Source organism: Eubalaena glacialis, chromosome 1 (genome assembly GCF_028564815.1).
Source record: "Eubalaena glacialis isolate mEubGla1 chromosome 1, mEubGla1.1.hap2.+ XY, whole genome shotgun sequence".
Taxonomy (NCBI): domain Eukaryota; kingdom Metazoa; phylum Chordata; class Mammalia; order Artiodactyla; family Balaenidae; genus Eubalaena; species Eubalaena glacialis.
Window position 1 is genome coordinate 208,145,042 of NC_083716.1, and position 22,798 is coordinate 208,167,839.

General features: G+C 39.2%; 1 protein-coding gene across 1 annotated transcript in view; it reads right to left on the bottom strand.

The window, feature by feature from the left end:
* RAPH1 (Ras association (RalGDS/AF-6) and pleckstrin homology domains 1) overlaps window positions 1–22,251 on the bottom strand; it is a 90,599-nt gene extending 68,348 nt beyond the window's left edge. Inside the window, exon 1 of the mRNA XM_061186668.1 lies at window positions 22,192–22,251. The gene's annotated coding sequence lies outside the window, so the exon portion shown is untranslated. The remainder of the gene's footprint in view (window positions 1–22,191) is intronic.
* Between the last annotated feature and the right edge of the window lie 547 nt (window positions 22,252–22,798).

A 22,798-nucleotide genomic window follows, 5' to 3' on the forward strand; every position in this document is an offset into this window, starting at 1 on the left:
AAGTGAAAAAAAAAAGTTGGTTAACATCACAAGTAGGTCAGGAAGAAATCAGAGTTCAGTTCTAAATCAAAGACTACTATTTAATCAAATAATAAGGCTAAAGCTAAATACAGACTTTAAGATGGGATTTTTAAAAGATGTTTTGATTTTTAAAATTTTGTTACATTTAGTGAGAACAAAGGGAGTTAAACAGTGAAACACTTGTACCACCCTGCATTATTCATTAACATATTCCCTGACCTCTTGCCAACATCCAGAGATATGAAGTGCCAGAGTTGACCAAATATCCCCGACTCAACAAAGCTGAGATGTCTGCTTTCTGTTTCATCTCTCTCATAAATGTAAAAATTCTAAGAAAGACATTTATAACACATTACTGACAGAAGATATTCAATACAGTTCCCCATACAATCAACCAATCCATCTAAAAAAAAGTCACATTGCTGAACTGTAATTATCACTGAGAAATTTATCAGTGTCAGCACCAGGAGGCTCAAATATTTTTCTAACTCCCTGCCCTCCTTTTCATTTTGTTGACCACTATCTTGGTTCAGATTCACAATGAATCGTCCTCAGATTATTCTAGTAACTTCCTAACTGACCTCTCTTCTTTACTACATCACTGTCAGACCAATCTTCCTTAAAAACTCTTTTCAAGTCATGATTCTGCTCAAACACCCCACAAGGGTTCCCCAGGACATTCTGAATTAAGTACAAACTCTTCATCAAATGATTTCAGACCCTCTCTGACATGGCCTCAACCTAAATTCTCAACCTTATTTTCTACCCTTCAATCAACCAAAACTACTTAGTATTGTCAAAAAAAACAAGCCAGGCTTTCCTAACTTGGCTGTTGTTCATGTTTTCAACCTGACTAAAACATCTCAACCTGTCAAAAGACAGACAGAATACACTTCATTCCATTGAAATGACAGTAAACAATTACAAAAGGGAATTAACTCATAAAGGCAGTGAGAGCTGGAGACGGCAAAGGCATCAAAGGACCTGAGATTTCTGGCAAATTTCTGTAAGACAGAAATGGAATCATACTGGCAGATGAACCAGTGCAGGAGCCATAGTTCAAAGCAACCATTTATTCAACAAATAAATGTATTAAGCACATGCTATGTGCCAAACACTGCTCTAGAAGCTCAGGATGCAGTTATACATGTGACAAACAAGGGACCCACTAACATTGAACTTACATTTTAGTGAAGAGAGAAAATTATTAACAACAGCAACAAAGTCAGACCCATGACAACTGTGGTGATAAATAAATTAGGGTTGTGTGGAAAGTGAGCAAGTAGTCGCTTTAGATTCAATGACCAGGAAAGACCTTTCTGAGTAGTGATATTTAAAATGAGATATGAATGACAAAACAGAATCAGACATGCAAAGATCAGAGAGAAAAGCATTCCAGGCAGAGGGTACAAGTTTGCTATGTCATGGAACAGAAAGCTTAGTCTGATGAGAAGAAAAAGCCAGATCATGTAAGGATTTGTAAGCCAAGAAAAGCAGTTTGGATTTTATTCCAAGGAAGCCCTCTCGAAGGCAATAGAAGTCATCCCTCTCAAAAGGCTGCAGCAGCGGTGGGGACCATTCTTGGAGGAGTCAGAGGGTAGAGTGGGAAAAGGGATAGAGGTGGGGAAAAGGATGCTCAGCAAGACAGCAGCCAGTATTCCCCACACCTGCAACCCCAGGGTAATGCTGGCATTTGCTTCCACGGCAAAGGAAACTAGAGAAACAACTCCTCAAGCCTGGAGGCAAACTTAAATGCCTTCAGGAATCAGGTGGCCAATATAAAGACCAGAGGCAGCCAGATGTAAACCAGTAGGGAGTGGTGGAGCCTGAGAACTAGAGGGCATATCATAGCTAAAAATATTTGAATTTTTTAAAAAGTTTATTCTGGAATTAGATAGTGGTGAAGTTGCACAACCTGTGAATATTAAAACCCACTGAAATTTACACTTTAAAAATGTGAATGTTATGTATGTATATCTTAATTTAAAGAAAACTAAAAAAAAAAGTTTAAACACTGTGCTAAACAAAAGAAGAATTAGGTACTACTTCCTCTGAGAGGCCCATGAACTTTGTACCTCTCTATGGCATTTATCACTAATCAGCTTTGTATTGTGTGGTGGTTATTTGTGCACTTGCCTTATCACCCTCCACACCCAACTAGGTTGTAGGCTTCTAGAAAGAGACCATATGGTTCTCATTTTTCACCCCAGAGCAACTACCGAAGAATCAATTCTTCATCTGAATTTCAACTTTTTTTGTTAAATATTTCTAATTTTCGATGACTTAAAATTTAAGATGACATCTAATTTAAGATGACTCAAAGCTAAAGGTGCATTTCTTAAAAAAAAAAAAAAAAAGGCTTATTTATCCGGCTCTCAAAAATACTAACTTAAAGGAACCAACACATTTAAAATTAATTTCTCTATAATAGAGGAATGGTTTAGAAAAGAAAATTCTACAATGCATTTTAGTTTCAGCAGAATAGTTTTATATTATATGATCTGATTCAACAGCTGTGTTATATGACTCTCTTATAAAAATTAACAAATGAGGGACTTCCCTGGTGGTGCAGTGGTTAAGAATCCGCTTGCCAGTGCAGGGGACACGGGTTCGAGCCCTGGTCCGGGAAGATCCCACGTGCCGCAGAGCAACTAAGCCCATGCGCCACAACTACTGAGCCTGCACCCTAGAGCCCTCGAGCCACAACTACTGAAGCCCACGCGCTCTAGGGCCCCTGTGCCGCAACTACTGACACCCGCGCACCTAGAGCCCATGCTCCTCAACAAGAGAAGCCACTGCAGTGAGAAGCTCACGCACGGCAAGGAAGAGTAGCCCCCGCTCGCCACAACTAGAGAAAAGCCCGCGCACAGCAACGAAGACCCAACGCAGCCAAAAATAAATTAAAAAAAAAATTAAATGAGTATTAGTAAGGGTTTCTGCACGTGACAGAAACCTAACTCAAACTAGTCTTAAGCAAATAGTTTATTCAATTAAAAGTATAAGGAAGTTTATCAATACATTTATCACAATGTATCTCTTCTCTCAACCTCCTTTATATCCCTTTCTCTCCTTTCCAAGGTTCCATTCTAAAATTCTGTAATCCTGTTCTGCAACCTGCTATACATACCATGGCTTTAGATTCTCCTCATTCTGTTCCATTATTTCCCTTTCTCAGTATCCTTCAAAGGAGCTAATCCAAATTCCTGCATATGAAAATCCAAAATTTATACAGTTGCTAAAACAAATGTTTAGAATTAATGAGAATTCTGAATAGAAACTCAAGGTTGGGGAGAAATCACTTTACTAGTAAATCCCACATACAGTAGTTCTGCCTCCATCTTTGCATATCTTAGTATTTTATTGTGGCAGGAGTCAGAAAAACAACCAGAGACGGCTCATTATTCCTGACATTAACCAGCCAAAAATGGAAATAAATAAGACTGATGGTCAAGATTTGTTTTGGGTAAAGAGGAGAGAGTCTATAGTTAACTGAAATTTTCAGAACAAGTTTGTGGTATGTTTAAACAATAGATGCTAAATAAACATCCTCTAACATTTTAACACAAATTCTGGCTAACAAGAAAACTCAAGTAAGTAAATCTTTCATTTTTATGCCCTAAATATGAATTAGTAAGAGCAGAAACCTTTATTATCTAATAACACTGAAAGGCTGGTCCGTTTAAGGAAAGTCTGCAAGATGTTCCTAGCCTAAGCCAGCTGGGATAAGGAGTCAGGAAACTGGAAATTCTTATTCTGCCACTAACTAGCAGAAACTATGGGCTAAATCATTTAAATCCTTAGGCCTCATTTCTTTAGTCTGGGAAAAAAAAAAAGAACTAGTTAAATCCAAAGGCCTCTCCCTACCATTCTCAACCTATTCTTGATTGAAGTTCTATTATTTAATTACTGACTTCACTCTAAATCCCTTCAAATTTATCAGTCTTCTCTCTCCAGTCTTAATTCCAGAGGAAAAGCACTTCTTTTCCAGTTACTCTTTAGGCATACTGCTTAAGGGGAGGGAGAGGCTTGAGGGAGCTTGCTTTTCCACCTTCTCTGCAACCCGAATTCCCAACACAAATGAAGTCTCAGCAGAAGTCTAGAACTTGTTCAGGGTGCTTGACTTCTAATAATTTAATACTTTTAGGGTTTTTATGGGTTTCGGTTTTACCTCCCAGAATCTATTCATTTGTCTGAACAGTAGAAATGGTCATGATTACAAGAAAGAATTAAATTTGACTTACTGCACAACAAAATATGGATTCCAAGAAGTATGAAAAGTGGCTGCCAGTGACAGAATGAGCAATATCCCTGGAGTGGGCTTGCTGTACACCTAAAATTTATTTTGAATTCAACTATCTTAAAATTTCATATTAATTTTACATTCTGCTCTATAAGTTAAAATAGAAAAAGTGTTTACAACTGCCTATCATAAAATAAATTTAGAGCTCCAGGATAATGGTGACATTTATTCTATGGTTCTGCATGCCCAACCCCTCTGAATCCCTAACCCTGTGTGCACTTGCACAGACACACCTAGGGGAGTCTGGGAGTACACTGCTCTAGTTTGAAAAAGCAGGAAAGCAGGTGGTATCACTTCCATCTTTTTATAATGAGGAAACTGAAGTTCAAAGAAAGTCTCAGAGAGAGGAAAGATTAAAAACATTTACCTGGGACTTCCCTGGTGGCACAGTGGTTAAGAATCCGCCTGCCAATGCAGGGACACGGGTTCGAGCCCTGGTCCGGGAAGATCCCACACGCCGCAGAGCAACTAAGCCCGTGTGCCACAACTACTGAGCCTGCACTCTAGAGCCTGCGAGCCACAACTACTGAGCCCATGTGCCACAACTACTGAAGCCCGCGCACCTAGAGCCTGTGCTCCGCAACAAGAGAAGCCACCGCAATGAGAAGCCCGCGTACAGCAACGAAGAACAGCCCCCCCTTGCCACAACTAGAGGAAGCCTGCACGCAGCAACAAACACCCAACGCAGCCAAAAATAAAATTAATTAATTATTTTAAAAAGTAAATAAAATAAAAAAACACTTACCTGTTCTTTATTAACCTCTCAATAAAATTTAAACAGAAAATTTAAATTTTATTAAAATTAATTTAAATTTTTAAAAAATAAAAATAAAACCCAATAACTTCACTAATCTTCCTACAACCTTAAAGAAACCAGTAACAATGCCTAACCATTATAAGTTTTGGCTAAACAGCATGTGGGGTTAAAAAAAAAGGGGGGGCTTCCCTGGTGGCGCAGTGGTTGAGAATCTGCCTGCCAATGCAGGGGACTCGGGTTCGAGCCCTGGTCTGGGAAGATCCCACATGCCGCGGAGCAACTAGGCCCGTGAGCCACAATTACTGAGCCTGCGCGTCTGGTGCCTGTGCTCCGCAACAAGAGAGGCCGCGATAGTGAGAGGCCTGCGCACTGCGATGAAGAGTGGCCCCCACTTGCCGCAACTAGAGAAATCCCTCGCACAGAAACGAAGACCCAACACAGCCATAAATAAATAAATTAATTTAAAAAAAAAGGGGGGGGTAGGTTTCAAAATATCAGTGATTCTCATCTCACCACATTGGCCAAATCTAATAATGGTCAGGTAGTGTTAAGTTTGGTGCACTGTTTTTGATCATAGCTAAAAGGTTCACATGACTGGAGCCATATCCACAATATACAAAAAAGAAGACATTCTTGGTTGCAATTTGTCATTCCACAGATGGCTAAGTGGTGTCCTTTCTTCCATCACTGTTTCATATGCATTCCCAGATGAAGAAAATGAACTTCTTGATTTGGTTAAGAGCTGGGGCTCTCCAGTTATTAGATTACCTGATTTGAATATTGAATAGCTCCATGAACTTGTATTAGTCCTTTTACATCTTCCTAAACCTGTTTCCTCATTTGTAAAATCATCCCACATCCTTATGGTGAAGCATACATGAAATAATCTACATTAAAGACTACAGTGTCTGGCGTATAGGTAACATCTACTGAGGGCTTCCTATTTTCACTGTGGTCCAGCTTTCTTTACTTCTCTATTTGAGAAGGTGGTTGATGAAAACATTTAAAAGGGTTTAAACACCATTGGCAGATTTACTTAAAATCAGATTTAATAATTTGGGCATAGAAAAAAATGATAAACTGCTACAGTAGTCTTTCAGAGGCTGTCACAGGGAGGAATGCCTTTGACTTTGTTAAACCATGTCTGAAACAGATAAGCAAAATAGAAATATCTACTATAGCAAAAAGAGATCCCTTGCATTTAATCTTCACATTTGAGAGCAAGATGATCCATTTGACCATCTCCAAGATATCTGTTTAAATGATTAAAGATAATGTTCATATCAACTATACTTCAATAAAAAAATAATGTTCACAACCAATTGAGTAGAAGAGTTTCCCATCAATACAAAACATATCTAAGCTCCATCTATTTTTCAAGATCCAATTTAAGTTCACTCTCATGAAACTGCCCTGATGACTACAGCATGTATGTTCTTTTAAATTTCGTGTTTTTACTTAGTCATATCACACTATTTAGCACTCTAGTATAGACTACCACTGTTTTCTGTTGATATCATATACTTTGAATAGAAAGAGAGGAGGGAAGTTTCAAAATGTTAGTGAGTCCATAGGAAGGTGGTGTGGCACTGGTAAATACACGTGGAGTACAGGCAGAAGGCTTGAAGCCTCTCTAATAAGTTGTCATGAAGCTTTTAATATATGCCTGAGGTCCGTCCAGTACATTCTAATTATTGGGAGACTAGGATGGAGTCCACACATTTGTACATTTTAAATTCTCCAAAGAACAGAGACAGCAGGATTAAAGATTACTTTTTAACCTTCATTCTTAAAGGCAGTGGCATTTGAACGTATCTATAACTTCCTCATCATCTGTAACGAAATTTTTTCAGATAAAAGAAGGTGGATGAAATTTTGTTCATCAGAATTTCAGCTGGGGATCAGTAAACCTACCTGATATAGTAAGATAGATGATAGTTTCCAAATGACTGCAACAATATCCCCAGTCTCATTTGCTCTTCTCACAACAATCTGCCTTAACACTCTTCCTATTGAGAGGTAAAGTCTATGTTCCCTTCCCTGGACTCTGGGGAGGACCTATGAACTATGGAGGAAGTGATGCTGAGTGACTTAGGGGACTAGATCATCAAAAGTGCTAACAGCTTCCTCCTCCTGTTTCTCTTGGAAAGCTGCTGTTGGAACCCACCATTATGCTGTGAGGAAGCCCAGGCCACAGAAGGAGGCTAAGTGTAGAAAGTAGCCCACAGCCGCAGCTGAGGTCCCAGCTTCAACCACCAGACAGGTAAGTGAGGAATCCAGCTCCAGTTGCCCCTGACTGCAACTGCATGAGACATTCCCAGTGAGGACCATCTAAGCCTGGGCAACCCCCAGAACCATTCGAAATAATAATAAAATGATTGTTGCTGTCTTCAGCCACTAAGTTCTGGGGTGATCCATTGCACAGCAGTAGACAACACAACATAGTGCTACTCCTTGTGAAAATACATTGAGAGTGGGGGACTAAAGTTCTGAGAAAGCTCTACAGGATAAAAAAAATGGTGGCAGGTCTTTAGAGCTGGCTGGGGAAAGTAGCCACAGATGGGGTGCAGAGGCTGTAAGATGGTAAAAGGCTACACAGCATGTGATTTCTCCCTTGTAAACCTCCAAATGGTCAATAAAATCACTAAATTTATGAGACCCTTGGCTCATAAAGGAAAGAGCTTTGTGCCCACAAGGACTAGGGGCAAAGATACAGGAGCAGAGAGATGAGACAATAAGGAAGTCAAGTCAGAAGTCATGGCGAGAGAACTGGACGTTCACAGGCTAAAATACACCTAAATCATGCAGAGGGACTCCAAGTGAATTCTTAGGCTAAAAAGTTAGCTTTCTTTTTCAGTTAAAAATAGATCCAGAGTTGAGTTTCTTTATAATAAAAACTACCGCTTTTTTGCCATTACTTGCATGCTTCTCACTCAGAAGACCAGAAAAACCAAAGCTTAAATATTACCATTTAAGAATAAATACTGACAGAATTCTAGGTTCACACAGAATTAAGTCTGTGTTTATCTGTACTAAAAAAGTACAGCTATTTTTCACTTAAGATTACTACTTAGCAAGAAATAATATCGTTCATCCAACAAATACTTAGTGAAATACTACTATGAGTCGGGCACTGTACAGAAAAACACAGAGAATACAGCTATTTAAAGGGTAGACATGGTCCCTGCCTTCAGGCAGTTTTTATTACAATCTCCAACAGAGAACAGAACTTTTACATCTTTTATATTCTTTACTTTTAAAATTAATGTGCCTACATGTTACAATATTTTAAACTGGAAATGTTTATTATTATACACATACACACACAGTAGGGAAAAGGGTTAGAGAAGACAACTTTTGTAGGAATAATACATTCAGAATTTCCACAGTAAATCATTTCTACTCTTATGTCAAAAGCAGTCATCAGTTGTTGAAATGAAAAAAATTACAACTGGATATTACATTTTTACTTGACTGTACATGATTTAAAAAATTAAATGTTTCCCCAAAAAGCTCACAAGAAGTAAAATCAGTCAAGGGTTCTGTTAGCCAAATAATCATCTAAATTATCTACACAGATGTCACAACATAGAGTTAATGCATTTTAGGCAATTCTCCAGTATCAGTCTTATAGCCAGGACAGATAATACTTCTTTAGACAAAACACTTATACCCCACTGTGAATAAACATAAACAACAATGCTTTCAAACCTCTTTAAAAGTTTTAATGTGTGATTAGAAAACATTTCTTAATGGATATTTGAAAGAATACAATTTCCAAGGATAAAAAGTTTCACTGAATATGCTACAGAACCTTGTGCTCCCATCCTAATAACAATATTTCTAAAAACATACTAAAGAAAAAAATATTATCCATTTCGTACTCACCAAGTTGGCAAAAACAGTAAGTCTGATAAAACTAGGGGGTGGGGGGCTTCCCTGGTGGTGCAGTGGTTGAGAGTCTGCCTGCTAATGCAGGGGACTCGGGTTCGAGCCCTGGTCTGGGAAGATCCCACATGCCGCGGAGCAACTGGGCCCGTGAGCCACAATTACTGAGCCTGCGCGTCTGGAGCCTGTTCTCCGCAACAAGAGAGGCCTCGATAGTGAGAGGCCCGCGCACCGCGATGAAGAGTGGCCCCCGCTTGCCGCAACTGGAGAAAGCCCTCACATAGAAACGAAGACCCAACACAGCCAAAAATAAATAATAAATAAATAAATAAAATTAAAAAACAAAAACAAAAAACCAGGGGGTGGGGAGGATGTGGAGCAATGAGAGCATTGCTGGTCGGGACATATACTCCCCACCGCTTTGGAGAGCCTTCTGGAGATCATGCACCTTATGATCCTGCAATACCACTTCTAAGTGCCCAAACATGTAAGATACAAGCACCGGGAGAAACGTAAAGGATGTTCACTGTGGCATCCTATCTACCTAACTAACCCTCCTCAAAAGAGGAATGGAAAAACTGGCTTATTCTGATAAAAAGAATGAACTGGATCTACAAGAACCAGTACTAATAATTTCAAACCACACAGTTGAGTAAAATATGCAAATTTTAGAAGATATAATTTATTGTTTCTATAAAATTCAAAAGCACAGACAGTAATAAGTAAAATGTTATGGACACACATTTGTTAAATGCACTAAAATATGCACCAGAATAATACAAATTGTTATCTGGGGAGGATTTTTGTTTTATCTGTTACTTCTCCTTCAACAAATTATTTGAAGCAAAATATAAACAATGATTACTCCTGGTGATGAGTATGTAGATGTCTATCATATTTCACACTTCGGTTTAAAACTTTTCCGACTTTAAAACAATGTTAGAAAGACATTAAAAATACGGACAAAGATTGTGAACAAGTATGCTCATTAAAGCCAAATATTAAACACACACACACACACGGAGGGGGAAAGGCAACTAAATATCCCACAAGAAAAGAAAAACTGAGTAAATTCAAGTGTGTTTTATTGTCCATCCTGGATTATAATGCAGATGTTGTAAATTATTCATAAAGCATTTAATGCATGGGAAAATGCTAGTGATATAGCATTTATATGAAAGAAGAACTAAATTATGCATACTATAATGAGGTATATAAACAGGCACGTGCACACACACACACACACACGAGCAAATATACCAAAAATTTTAACTGTAATCAGTTCCGGGTGGTAGGATTATGTTTTATTTTCTTCTTTATACATTTCTGAGAGTTGCATATTTCCATCAGTATTATTAATGGAAGGGGGAAGAAAAAGGCAAACTACAAAATGCAAACTCCTCTGGTAAGAACTAATGCCCCAATTAAACTGATAAGGTTCTGTTTTACTTCTGATTCTAAAAATACTAGGCTATGCTAATAAAGATAAGTCTCTTTAAATATTAATATCCACAACCATACAAGTCAAAAGAATTATGCCAATAACTATAAAGCTGTAAGCTTCTGCTTTAATGTTTCTAAAGATATGTTTCAGTCTCCTCTACTTGTAGCACTGTCACATCAGAACAGGTGGTCCCTTCATCTATGCATTAGATAAAGGTTATCAAATGGAAACTCTCTATACCAAACCTTTACTTATAAAAATAAGCTTGTGTAAAGTATGATTTGGCTGTAAAAAAAAAAAAAAAAAAAAACTGATACAAATAGGACAGCAAGCAGTGTTTATTCTATGCCAAGTGAAAAATATAAAATACTGCTGAGAGAAATTAGAGATCTAAATAAATGGACAGATATACCATGTTAATGGATTGGAAGATACTATATTGTTATAAGCCAATACTCCCCATATTGAACTAGGTATCCAATTTAATTATAACACATATCCCAATATCTAATTCTAAAATTTATATGGAAAGGCAAATGACCTAAAATAGTCAAAACAATCTGTGAAAAGAACTTGGGGGATATCCTCTACCTTGACTTCTTACTCACTATAAGGCTAAGTAATCAAGACAATGTAGTTCTAGCAAAAGAAGAGAGAATTACATCAATGTAACAGAATGGAGAGTACAGAAACAGACCCACACTTATTGTCAAATATTTTCAACGAAGATGTCAAAGTAGGAAAGGAGGAAAGGAAAGGGGGTTTTCCTCAGCTTTACTGAGATATAATTGACAAAAATGGAAAGCACTTTTTTTTTTTTTAAATAAATGATGCTGGAACAAATAGATACTGTATAAACATGGGATGGGGGGTGGGGTTCGACCTCTACATCACACCATAAACAAAATGGATCACAGACTGAAATGTGAAAGCTAAAATTATAATGCTCCTAGGAAAAAACATAGGGAGATATCTTTGCAACTTTAGTGTGGGCCAAGATTTATTAGGACAAAGAACTCACTAACCATAAAAGGAAATATTGATCATATTGATGAAGTGCAATATCAAAACTTCTGCTATCTGAAAGACACCACTAAAAAATAAACAGGGAAGCCACAGACTAAGAAAAAACATTCACAAATATATCTGATAAAGGACTTGTACCTAGAATATATAAAGAACTGCTACAACTAAATTAAAAAAGATAAAACAACCCAGTTTTTTAAATGGGCAAAAGACTTGCACAGTCACTTCCCAAATGGCTAATAAGAACATGAAAATTCGCTCAACATTATTAGTAATCAGGGAGATGCAAATTAAAAGCATAATGAGATACCACTATGTATCCATTCCAGTGGCTAGAATGAAAACGACTGACGATACCAAGTGCTAGGATGTAGAGTAATTAAAATTGTCATATAATGCTGTTGGATACATAAAATGATACAGGTTTGGAAAAGTTTGCCAGTTCCTTAAAAAATTAAAAATACATGTACCCTATATAACTCAGCATGTCCTCATAGTATTTATCCAAGAGAAATAAAAACATATTCATGAAGATATATGTGTACATATATCTGTCTCCATTTGTACAAAATGTCACAGCGGCTTTATTAGTAAAAAGCTAGAAATGAAAGCAGCCCAAATAGCTATCAACAGGTGAACAGATAAACAAAATGGGGCATATACACATAATGTAATACCATTCAGTAATAAAAAGGAACTTAATCCAAACAACAATATGGATCAATCTAAAAATCATTATTCTATTATATCAATCTATAATCATTATTCTCTGAATCATTATTCAGAGCCCAGCTGTGGGGAAGGTGGCCACTTGGTCCTGACTCAACCCGTTGAAAAGCTGTGCAATAACCTGCCAAGTCCCTGTGTGCATGTAACTTATCGGATGGTTCAGTCTGGTAAAGCTGTGGGAAAGAACATGGGATTCTTTCTTTTAAATGTTAAAATAAAGAGTTTTGTATACACTTGTTAAAAAAAATCATTATTCTGCATAAAAATAAACCAGACTAGAGAGAGAGAATGACTGAAAGGGAACACTGTATGATTCCATACATCAAATTCTAGAAAATTCAAACTAATCTACAGTGACAGGTTGCACGGAGACAGAGGTGGAGGGGAGCATGTCTGGCAAAGGGAGGTGAAGAAACTGGGGGCTGATGAATATGTTCCCTATCTTGACTGCAGTGATGGCTTCACAGGTGTTATGAAAACTTATCAAACAGTATCCTTTAATGCGTGCAGTTTATTATGTGGAAATTATACCTCTATAAAGTAGAAAAAAATTTTTAAAGAAACAAGCAAACCAAAAAACTTTACAGCAAAATTAGAGTTAGGAGTCAAGGCAGTGGCTACCCATGACAGGGCAGTCGTATAGAAAAGCAAATATGAGGAGGGTTTCTGGCACACTGGTAATTTTTTCATCTATGTTCTGGTTACACAGGAGTATTCAGGTGTAGAAGTGTACGTTTATGATACATGTGTATATTGTTCTTCAAATACAAGTCTTTAAAAAGAGCAACATCTATGTATGATCTAGCAATTCCACTCCTTTATCCAAAAGAAAAGAAACATTTGTCCACAAAAAGACTTGTATAAAAATATTCATGGCAGTTTTCTTCACAGTAGTCCCAAATTGGAAACAGTCCAGGTGCCCATCAACAGGAAACTGGATAAACAAATCTATGGTACATTCAATATTCGTACAATTGCATATATTACTCCACAGTAAAAAGAAACAAACTACTGATACACGCAATAACATGGATGGATCTAAAAACATCATGCTGAGGGCAAGAAGTCAGAGACAAAGGAACACATACATATGATTCAACTAATACAAAATTCTAGAACAGGCAAAATGTATCTGTGATGAAGCAACTGTGGCTGCAGTTGCAGAAGTAGAGAAGAAAGGAAAAGATAAAGGGTAGAGTCATGGAAATGTTTTCTATCTTGCTAGAGATTCGAGAAAAAAAATGCTCACTATGGACATGGAAAAATTATGTCTATCAACACTACTGAATTACTAAATTAAATTTTAAATGGGTACTTTTAATTCACCCTAATTCCTGAAAGCATAATGTAAAATCCAAACTGAAGCTTCTAAAATAAGCTAATAACTTCAATTGTGGTAAAGAATAAATTTTATTGGGCTTCCCTATGGTGCAGTGGTTAAGAATCCGCCTGTCAATGCAGGGGACACGAGTTAGAGCCCTGGTCCGGGAAGATCCCATATGCGGCGGAGCAACTAAGCCCCTGCGCCACTACTACTGAGCCTGCACTCTAGAGCCCACGTGCCACAACTACTGAAGCCTGCGTGCCACAACTACTGAAGCCTGCGTGCCACAACTACTGAAGCCTGCTCGCCTAGAGCCCGTGCTCCACAACAAGAGAAGCCACCACAATGAGAAGCCCGCACACCGCAACGAAGAGTAGCCCTTGCTCGCCGCAACTAGAGAAAGCCCGCACACAGCAACGAAGACCCAATGCAGCCAAAAATAAATAAATAAATAAATTTTTAAAAAAAGAATAAATTTTATTAAGGTCTCACTTTGTTGAAATTTATCTATTTTTCTTCCACAAACATTTCTTTCTAATTAGTAAGAAAATCAGAATGTCTTGTCCCAAGTGCTTTATTTTTAAGATGGCTTCATACAAGTATATTATATACTATGAAATGGAACTTAATATAAAAGGTTCATTATTACCAACAGTACTTCAATAAGATTGTAGAGCGATTTCCAAAATGGAGGTGATTATAACCCAGGAAGTATGAGTGATGATCCATTAGGGTATAAGAACAACATATTAGGAGTTCTATTTAATCTTTATCTTAATACACATATGTATTTTAAGTACCATATAAGTACCATATAAGTACCATATACAATATAATACATGTGTATCCTTAACACAGAAAACGACACTGGCCTCTTCATTACGGCCACCCGTCAGACAGTCACACATCATATATGTAAAGTAGTCTAAGTATTCTGGTACTAAGTGACTCTAAATATTTGGAGGGAAGAGTGATAGTATTTGCTGGAATCTTTTTCAAAAATGAAATAAAGAACGCACCTTTTTGTAAATTGCTACAAGAGACTGGTGTTCCAGGGAAGACATATTCTTACGGTAAATGATTTCCTTAACAGAAACAATATTTTATGGAAAAACTGCATTATCTAATCCTTCATGAAGCAGCTGCTTTGACCTCAACAAAAGAAAGTTGGGGCAGGGGAAGTAAGGTTTAACCTCAAATGCAACTACTGCAGCAAAAGAGAAGCTCAAGCAGAAAGAGCACCAAGTGATACAGAATGTTGCTGATGTAGTTGAGGAGTGACCATAAGTATTTTACACAAAACAGGTTTATTGGTTGTCTCATGGCAAAGTATTTTAAAAGAGTTGTCAAATTTAAAGATGAGTTAAGCATTTATCTTTCACACACACACACACACAAAAAGTCTAAATTTGCTGACTTTCTGTGATAAGTGACGGTTAGCAGTATGCTACCTAGCAGTTGTTTTTAAAAACAAAAACATAGTTAATCTATGTGTACCTTAAAGGTAAATGAAGCATTTTTTTAGTAAGAAAATAACTGTATTTCAAAAGAAGTCAACGTGTGTCATCTTGAATACTCATACCTGCACACTCTAAAAACAGAGAAACCATTTTCTAACTCTTCAAATGCCTTCCATACATAGTTTCTCTGGATTTTGAATACATTTATTAAAAACATATAAATGCAAATCCTCACATTGGTTTGCACAGAAAGGGCAAACTTTGCTAGCCAAATCTGCATAACTGATGGATAGAAATTAAACAATGAGTATCTCCATTTAGAAAGTACAGCCAAAGAGGCAGTTATTCTTTTGGGGTACGTGTCCCTGCATGAGCTGCCTTTTAGCTAAGACAAGCATTAAAACCAAGTACCAAAATAAACAAATTTAAGATCCAGACTTTGGAATTTCTGTATTACTAAGCAGTACAACCAAGATTTTTCAAACATAATGCACTGTATTCATTACGCTTGCTTTAAAAAACAAATATTTATTTTAAAACTTTAGGGTAAACAAAAAGGTTTTTGAGCCATTACTAACATTTATAAAGAACTCTATTCACAGATAAAGAGGATCACTGATTCCCTTCACAAGTCTCTAAAGTCATTTGTTACATTATAAAATAAACCAAATAAGGCGAGAAAGAATTTTCTTTATAAATAAAATAAACATTATTAGATTTTTATGGATCCTTTCAGGAGATGTAACACCAACCATAAAGAATTCTTCAAATGATGGCTTTCATTAAAACCTTTATTTATTTATTTATTTATTTATTTATTTAGGGCTATGTTGGGTCATCGTTGCTGCACGTGGGCTTTCTCTAGTTGCGGCGAGCAAGGGCTACTCTTCGTTGCAGTATGCAGGCTTCTCATTGTGGTGGCTTCTCTTGTTGCGGAGCATGGGCTCTAGGCAGTGTGCTTTTCAGTAGTTGTGGCACGCGGGCTCAGTAGTTGTGGCTCACGGGCTGTAGAGCGCAGGCTCAGTAGTTGCGGCACACGGGCTTAGTTGCTCCGCGGCATGTGGGATCTTCCCGGACCAGGGCTTGAACCTGTGTCCCCTGCATTGGCAGGCAGATTCTTAACCACTGCGCCACCAGGGAAGTCCTCATTAAAATCGTTTTTATTGCATTTCTATTATATTTAAGGGACTGAGAGACATTTCAGATGAGTAAAACTAGACCCAATACTCCAGAATCGGGGATTTAAGACAGTATACAATTATTTACAATATAGGGCAAATCAAGTAAGGTCTAGAGGAATGAAGAGGACGGCAATGAATTCTACTTAGTATCAAACAGCTTCACAAAGGTGTGTGGCAATGGAACTGGGACTCAAAGGATGAGTAGAATTTTGACTAGAAAAATTAGGGAAAATAAACTATGCTTGGAACCATGGATAGAGGCACGTACAATCTGGGATACATAAAGAATATATTGTATTTTCAAGTCACATTGATAGTTATTTTGCTGTACTGACTTAGCTAACACTCTTCTTCAAACATATCAAACTTAGTAAGATCATTCTAAAATTGATTTCAAAAAAAGCATTTAATTTTCAAGTACAATTAAAAAACTGTACTTACTATTGTAATTCTACAATATTTGGGCCTATTCAATATGTTCACAGTTCTAATTTTCTCCAGATTTCACCATTCTTCATCAGGGGGCTTACATTTTTAGTGCTACACAAATGACAAGACATCAATTATGGGCCACGCAATCTTGCTTTTCTTCTCATGTAAAGGGATGACTTGTCCCTTCTTTTCCAAGCCTAACAAACCCCAGTCCCTTCTGTTTCTTTTTACACTCTGCTCCCTTAAATTACATTCTCTACGGATTCTTGTATCTTGCACTTAAACTAGTATCCTCTCTATTTTGGAGGGGAGAATACCTATTTCTTTGATTTCTCCATTATGCGTAGCTCTGCCTAAAGCAGAGTAACAATATACATTTTATGAACAGCAGAACATATACTTTTTAAAAAGTCAATTTATAAGTTATGAGTGATGTATTTTAAGACATCTGCCCCAAAGTGTGGTAAATACTGTATCTTAAAATAACAGTGATAAGAGCATAGGATGAAGCTTAGACATCATATAATCTGGGGGGTTTCTAATATTTCACAACAAAACTTTTCCAGAAGAAATCTTATGCAGCATGGCAAATATATATAACTGCAAAAGCACTGCTAATACCATTTTATGTTCAAATATAATTTATTAAAAACTCAAAGAGACAAATGAGGGTTAGAGATGTTAGTCTTGACACCAAAGCAACCCATTTATTTCTGCAAAATTTTGTTTTTATTTCACTCAGATAAGTAGTTGCAAGTAGGTAGCAGCGTTTGTTTTGTTTTCTTAGTAGCTTTTAATGGTTTGTTTTGCAGTTCCAGGATATGCTTCAATTAAATTGATTTGAGAAATGTTTTAAATAAGAATTTTTTTCTTTCAAAATGAGTTAGTAACAGTATCTAAAAACTGCTTACAAGGCAAACAAGAAAAACCTAAAACTTGCAATGAGCTATAAAACATCTATACTGTAACATGATATCAGGACTTAGTGTTACATGTTCATTTGTTACTAAACAAATTGACTTACACAGGATGAGTATACCCCCAAAGGAATGGGCTTGAGTCTTGCCTGTCATTTAACCAAACGCAGTTTATATGCCATAGTAATGTACTGTTTAGACAATTCTATATGAATAGGCATGCACAGGACTGAATTTTTAAAAAACTTACTTCCTTACCCATTTAAAATTCACAAATAATCAGAGATAGTAAAAGAAGCTTTATCTAAGGAATGCTTCCCCCTCCCCAATTAAGCAGGTGTAACCAATGCAGCACTACTGTTTTCAATGTGAGAAAATTTTATATATATGTACACGAGGGTGCCAAGACCATTCAACGGGGAAAGGACAGTTCTTTCAAAGATGGTGCTGGAAAAACTGGATATCCACAAGCAAAAGGATGAAGTTGTACCCTTATCTAAAACCATATGCAAGTATTAACTCAAAATGGATCAAAGAGCTAAATATAATAGCTAAAACTATAAAACTCTTAGAAGAAAACACAGGGGAAAAGCTTCATGACGTTGGATTTGGCAATGATTTCTTGGACACCAAAAGCACAGGCAACAAAAGAAAAAATAGACGAAGTGAACATCATTAAAATGAAAAACTTTTAGACATGAAAGGACACCATCAACAGAGTGAAAAGGCAACCCACAGAATAAGAGAAAATATTTGTAAATCATGGATCTGAGATTAATATCTAGAGTATATAAAGAATTGCTACAACGCAACAATAGCAAAACAACCCGATTTTTAAAATTGGCAAGGACTTGGATAGACATTTCTACAAAGAAGATACACAAATGGCCAACAAGTACATGAAAAGATGCTCGACATCACTGATCATTAGAAAAATACAAATCAAAATCACAATGAGATACCACTTCACACTCATTAAGATGGCTATTATCAAAAACACAGAAAATGACAAGTGTTGAGGTGAGGATGTGGAGAAACTGAAACCCTTGTGCTGACAGGAGTGTAAAATGCTGCAGCTGCTGTAGAAAACGGTGTGGCAGTTCCTCAAAAATCCAACACAGAATTACCGTATGATCCAGCAATTCCACTTCTGGGTATATACCCAAATGAAGTGAAAGCAGGGACCTGAGTAGATATGTGTACACCAGTGTTCAGAGCAGTATTACAACAGCGAAGAGGTGGAAACAACCAAATGTCCATCTACAGATGAATAAACAAAATGTGGTATATACATACAATGGAATATTACTCAGCCTTAAAAAGTAATGAAATTCTGATTCATGCTGCAACATGGACGAACCTTAAAGATCAGCTCAGTGCTCTGTGACCACCTAGAGGGGTGGGATAGGGAGGGTGGGAGGGAGACGCAAGAGGGAGGGGATATGGGGATATATGTATATGTATAGCTGATTCACTTTGTTATAAAGCAGAAACTAACACACCATTGTAAAGCAATTATACTCCAATAAAGATGTTAAAAAAATAATAAAATAAAATAAAAGGTTTAATTATGCCCCCCCAAAATAAATAAAAATAAATTTGATATTCAAAAAAAAGATACTGTGCTAACTGAAATAAGCCAGATACAAAACAAAAACAAATACTGCATGATCCCATTTATATGAAGTATCTACAGTAGTCAAAATCACAGAGACAAAGTAGAAAAGTGGTTACAAGGGGCCAGAGGGAAAGGGGGTGGGGAGTTAATGTTTAATGGGTAGCGTTTCAGTTTGATAGGATGAAAAAGTTCTAGAGATGGATAGTGATGATGGGTGCACAACTATGCGAATGTACTTAATACCACTGAACTGTACAATTAAAAATGGTTAAAATGGTAAATTTTATGTGGTATATTTTACCACAATAAAAAAAATTGCGTGTGTTATTTATTTTATTATGGTGGCAATATAGGAATGTAGTTAAGAACACAAGCTTAAGAGTTATGCTGCCTGCTTTCAAACCCAGCTCTGCCTCTTTATAGCTCTGTAGTCTGTGCCTGTTTTTTCACATATTTACAGAACCTACATCATAGGATTATAGCAAGGATGAAATAAGTCAATACATGTAAAGCACTTAAAACAGTGCATCTCAAAAAGTAGTTGCTTTTTATTATTCTGGGTTTAAAACACAATTTTAATGCAATCAAATTCAAACATCTGGAGAACCTCTGAAGGTCCTCTTCAAAATTCTAGAGTTCAGTAAAACACAGATTGAAAACCAGTGATTTAACCCAAATTTCTCACTTTATAGGTAAAGGAATTGAGAGTCCAAGAAAAGTGATTTGCTTGAGGTCGCATATCTTGTTTTGCTAATATTAATTTTCCTAAAATAAGTGTTTGAGATCAACAATACTAATGTTGACATTCAACTACTTCAGAACCAAGGCAAAGTCATGAGATTTTATAATGTGTGTCCAAGAATCTGTGAATAATATTGTGATAGCCATCCACCATGCTAATGTAATAAATAATTATGCATGGAGTGGGAACCAAAAGGTAGCAAAACCAAAAGAAAAGCCATTTTAATTCTTGTTAAAGACAATGGTTAAAAACCTCTTCCGAAAATTAAGTGTTAAAATATTTGTGAAAACAAACGATACTGATCAAGAGTTTGAGACACACCCAATATGTGCCCACTACTCCATATCTTTCAGCCAGTTACTCACTATATAATCTTAGTAAGACCTCTGACTCTGACATATCAGAGGCCTTTTCTGCCAAATAGAACTATTATTCATCACAAGGAACTAGCTACAAATAATTCTTTATTAAATTCAAACAGGAGAGAGAAGCAGTCCAAATACCACAAAATGTCTCATCCAAAAAATCATGTATTGAGCTTTGTAGACATTTCTGTACTTACTTGAAGAGACTAAATCTGGTTTCTGGTAAATTCACAACACAGAAAGCAAAATAACAGAGACAATCTTTGAAGGTCAGACTCAACAAGAGCTAAAAAGCCTTTGCGTGTCTCTAATTTTGCCCTTCCCCCATTGCTCTTCCTCAATTCCTCCACCTCTACTAGGAATGTCCTCACCCTGCCCATCTACATCAGCTGAAATCCTACCCATCCTTAAAGGTTCCACTTAAATGCCACAGCTTCCATGAATTTTCCCCCAGTGCTCCCAATTTAGAATGATTCCCTCGCCTCTACACTTCCCCATTTTGCACCTCTCCTTCAACATTTTATTATATAATGTATTGCATTACAATTACCTACATTCACTTCTTCTCCCACCTTCCCCCAAGAAAATCTTGGGAGCAGTAGGCTAGGGAGAAAAGGAATTAACATTTGTTAAAACACCTTGGTGCCCTGCAAGGTGCTAGGCATTTTGCATACATTATCTCATTTAATCCTTTGACAGCCATCTCGGGAGGTAAGCAGGTGGTCTTAGTTATTCCCATTTTACCGATAGAGAACCGTACTGTTGAGAGTTCAACAGCTTATCCAACGTCACACTACCAGCCAATTCCAGTGCTTACAGCGCCCCTGGTTTCCCTGGCTTCAAAGAGCTCTTTCCACCACTATATGCTGCATTCTTGTTCACTTTATGGCCCCCACCCTGCCTAACAGATAGTAGGTATTCCATAAATACTTGCTGAATTTAATATTCCTACGGACTCACTACCATCCTTTTAATAACCCCATCACGCCCCATCCCTAGCCGGTTACCTTTACTGTTCCTTTACCGCGGACTTCACACACAGAGGCAGCTCTCCACATCACCAAGACAAATGCTGCCGACAACACCAACCCTCATCTGGAGGCTAAGTGAAGAACCGTTCAATTCGCTCAGATTTCCCCAATTGCCCTTCCCACAGAATATATGAGATACACACAAACAGGTCACATTTGATGTAACGCTTACACCCTTCCCCAAAGCTCTTATTTCATACTAAGCCACGTCTTCATGCTTACAAGCAATGACTTACGCGGTTTCCAGCTCACACCGCGGGGACACCCTAAGACGCCGCCTGAATAAGAAGCCGCATCTTTCAAACCGTCTTAAAACGAAGGCATCCTAATACTATTACACTGCCTTCCTTCTCCCCCCTCCCCCCCAGCATGAACTGCAGTTTGGATTTCCGGCGGGAATGCACACAGACGCAGAAGAGATGGGCTCAAAAGCAATGGAGCAATTACTCAGCCTGCTTAATTAGAAAGAAGACACAGAAGGTGCCCCGCCTTCCTAAATCTCTGCACTGAACTCATTTACGAAAGATGGGGAGCACTGAAACCCGGGGAGCCCCAGACACCGAGTCACTGGTTTCTGTGGCTAGTCGGGGGAATAGTCCTTTCCTTCCCGCGGTCCCGGGCCACCAGTCACCGGTGCCGGGTCTGAGAAGCCCAACCGCACCCTCCCCAGGCGGCCCTGCATCTCATTGTCTCCCTCCGTCGCGGCCCCCAGGGGCGCAGGGTACAGCCCAGGCCCCGCCGACCCCCAAACACCGGCCGGCCGCCTGCCGGGCAAGGTCCGACCAGCCCCGGCCCCGGCCTCGGCCGCGGCCGCGGCCGCGACCCCGCCCCAGGCTCGGCCGTCCGCACCGCGCCCGGATGGCGGGGCCGGGCGCCGGGAAAATGGAGGCGGGAGCGACGGCAACGCTTCCCAGCCCCGCGCCCGGCCGGGCCCGAGAGCGAGGCTGAGCACTCACCGTGGCAACGGCTCGGTCCTCCGGCGGGCCCGGCTCCGGGGCGGCCCCGGGCTGGGCAGCCGCAGCCCGCGCTCGTCCAGCCGCCGCCGCCGCCGCCGCCTCCTCCCCAGGCGCGGCGCTCCTTCTCCGGAGACGCCGCGAGGGTCCGCAGCTCCCGCGCCGCGCGCTCCGTGACTGACTGACTGACCGACTGCCCTGGCAGCGGCGGCGGGGGCTGGGCGGAGCGCGCGGCGGGCGGGGCGGCCGCAGCGCCCAGCGGCGGCGGATCCGAATGCAGCCGCGTCCGGCCGAGACGCAGAAGGCGGGGCTGAGGGCTGGGCGGCCGCCGGGCTGACCGACTCGAGCCCGACCGCTCGCTCCCCCGACTCCCGCCCGCCACCCGCCACCCGCCACCCGCCACCCGCCACTCACTTCCGGCGCAGGCAGCCGAGCCCGCCCCTCCCGGGCGCCCGCCGTCCGCGCCCCCTGGCCCGCCAGGCTCACCCCCAGCCCCAGGCGCCCGACCGCACCCAGCGGGGGCCGCCCGCGCTCCGCCTTTCCTCCGCGCGTCCCTGGGAACCGCCTCCAGGAACCAGTGAATCGGAGAATGAATGAGTGAGGGAGGAAA